The sequence below is a fragment of the Dromiciops gliroides genome, chromosome 6, assembly GCF_019393635.1.
Source record: "Dromiciops gliroides isolate mDroGli1 chromosome 6, mDroGli1.pri, whole genome shotgun sequence".
Taxonomy (NCBI): domain Eukaryota; kingdom Metazoa; phylum Chordata; class Mammalia; order Microbiotheria; family Microbiotheriidae; genus Dromiciops; species Dromiciops gliroides.
This window is the reverse complement of record NC_057866.1, coordinates 280,292,005-280,294,632: the sequence shown is the minus strand read 5'-3', so window position 1 is coordinate 280,294,632 and position 2,628 is coordinate 280,292,005. Positions and strand designations below refer to the sequence as shown.

General features: G+C 44.0%; 1 pseudogene; it reads left to right on the top strand.

The window, feature by feature from the left end:
* The first annotated feature begins 274 nt into the window (after positions 1–274).
* On the top strand, positions 275–1,083 carry LOC122732326 (annotated as a pseudogene).
* Positions 1,084–2,628: the final 1,545 nt, after the last annotated feature.

Sequence of the window (2,628 nt, the reverse complement as noted above, 5' to 3'; positions counted from 1 at the left end):
GGAGGGAAGGAGGGATAAAAATTGGAACCCAAAACAATAAATAGAAATATCTATTACTTAAAAGAAAAAAGAAAGAAAAAAACTTTTCAGTCTTTGTCTTCAAGTCACGTCAGGAGCTTCCAGCTCCAAGAGAAAAGGTATAGGAGGCCAACTCCACTTAAGATTATATGTCTGGAGAGACATGAGAGGAGCTTAAGACTTTGAGGAAATTCCTCTTAGGGGAGATCTTTGAGACTAACCTTTCACTGCTGCCCTCCCTTCTCACAAAGTGAAGATGGCAACCAGCTTCCTGGTGCATGAGAAGATCTGGTTTGATAAATTCAAGTACAATGATGCAGAGAGAAAGTTCTGTGAGCAAATGAATGTTCCTGTGCCAGGCTCTTCCCAATAGGAGAACAGCACCAGTGTGATCCTCCATGGCATTGCCAGAGCCAGGGACAATAGCCAGAAGTCATTGGCCAGAAGCACAAACACCAGCTTTTCCAGTGGCCCCAGTGGGGACCATAGTGAGCTGGCACCAGAATTTCCAGCTTAGAGGCAAAGCAACAGAGCCTTTGAAGGGTGATTCAGGACCTACAGCTCACCATCTCCAAGCTCAAGACCCGACTCTGTGTGCTGGAGAAATGCCCGTCCCCTCATTGCTCTCCAGCTCCTCATACTCAGCACATATCCCCTATGAAGATGGAGCTACCCACCACATCACCTGCTAAGCAGGTGACCACCCCAACAGGGGACAACACGGAAGATGATATTAACTTGTTTGGCAGCAATGATGAGGAAGAAGCCAGGGCCAATTGCAGTCTTCTCTCCTCCTAGCTTGTCAAGCCTTGGGATGACAAAACAGACATGGCAAAGTTGGAGGAGTATGGCTGCTCCATACAGCTGTATAGACTGGTCTGGGGAGGCTCCCAGCTGGTGCCTGTGGGGTATGGCATTCAGAAGCCACAGATCCAGTGTATGGTAGAGGGTGACAAGGTGGGCACAGACATCCTGGAGGAAGATATCACCAAGTCTGAAGATTATGTGCCAAGGGTTGACATTGAGATCTCATCGAAAGCAGCAAAGGCCTTTAAGTATGTATGAATCTGTAGCCAAAATAAAGGCTGAGATTTGGGGGAAAAGGAGCCCCCTCCAGAGCTGTCATAAGAGGCCTGAAAATTTCTGAGGGAAGATGTTTCTGATGTGGGCAGAATTTGGGGTCAAATTGATCATGAGTCATCCCAAAAGAATTACAAGACTCGGTGACTCAGTTTACCAAGTTTTATTGCAATGCTGTGAGTGATCACAAGGAGAGAACCAGAAAAGTGAAAAGGTATCTCTTGAATAATGAAAGAAAAGAGTTATATTTATAGGATAGATAAATTGATGATCAGTCTCATTATAATACTCTCCACCTTGGGGAGGTACAGGGGAGGGTTTATTCTAAATTTGGAGTTCCTGGGGGCCTAAGCCAACCCCCGAGGCAGGTACCTTTTTCAGTGGAGGTGTGTTTTTGAGGTTCGCATGTCATAAGGTGAATCTGGGGACGAATTTGGCCTTTTCTGCTCATGTCTCTTTCTGGTTCCCATGGCTAGTTTCAAAATATCTTCGTTTTTCATTAATTTCTAAGTTTCTATAGCCTGTCAATTCCTTTATTGTTATAGTCTTAGGCCTTCATAGCCTAGCTCCCTCCATTATGGGCACTGCTTACTGTGGGGTAAGAGAACCTAGCATCCTGACTTGTAACTTTGTCCATTAACTGGGGGTCTGACTCCCTTTGAGAGCTAATATGGGAAGTAAAGCTTGGGTCTTAGGTTTTTCTGTTAAACCCTTTTTTTTTTTCACCTCCAGGGACCAGATGACCATATAGGAGAGCTAAGATACAACATGGAACTTCTGAGGACATGGACATTGGGACTGATGAAAAGGAAATCAACTAGTACTGATTATTTCCATTTATTTTCAGTTTGATTACAGGGCTAAGATCCCTTCTTTAGGGAAATCGAGCCCCCAACAGCTAAGCCAGGCTAACAAGATATTCTCTTAAGTCTACGTTATCTCCAGACCTAGTGACTAGATAGTGAACAGGTGACATTTTGTAGTGGATAATGTAAAAGAAGAAAATAAGATTGAAGTTTTTTTTTAAAGGTCGTTTCCCTTTCTAGAAGAAATGGGGGAGGGGGTTGACTAAAGGCTAAGTTCCCTGTAGTTGCAGAAAGGTTGGCTAGGTGGGTTAAATTCCTCTTTCTGGTCTTGGTGGAGAAGTGCCTTTTTTTCTCCCTTGAGCTAGAGTTCAAGTTGAATAATGGAATCTTCTAAGGAAGATGGGGGTGGGATGACTACTAACTACTGCCCACAAGTTCTTTCCCAGTACGCTTTCTGGTTACAAAAGGGACCACCTGTAAGGCAAGAACTTCTAGGGCAGTATTAACTTTTTTTTTAAACTGAGATAATTGGGGTTAAGCCTAGGGTCACACAACTAGTAGATTTGAATTCAGGTCCTCCTGACTCCAGGGTCAGTGCTCTATCCACTGTGCCACCTAGCTGCCCCCACGAGTTTGTCACTTTAAAAATCACTTTTGTTATAAAAATCAGCTCTGTAAGTCACTTGGGATCTGACATCTGAGGAATCAGGTGACCAGATTTGAT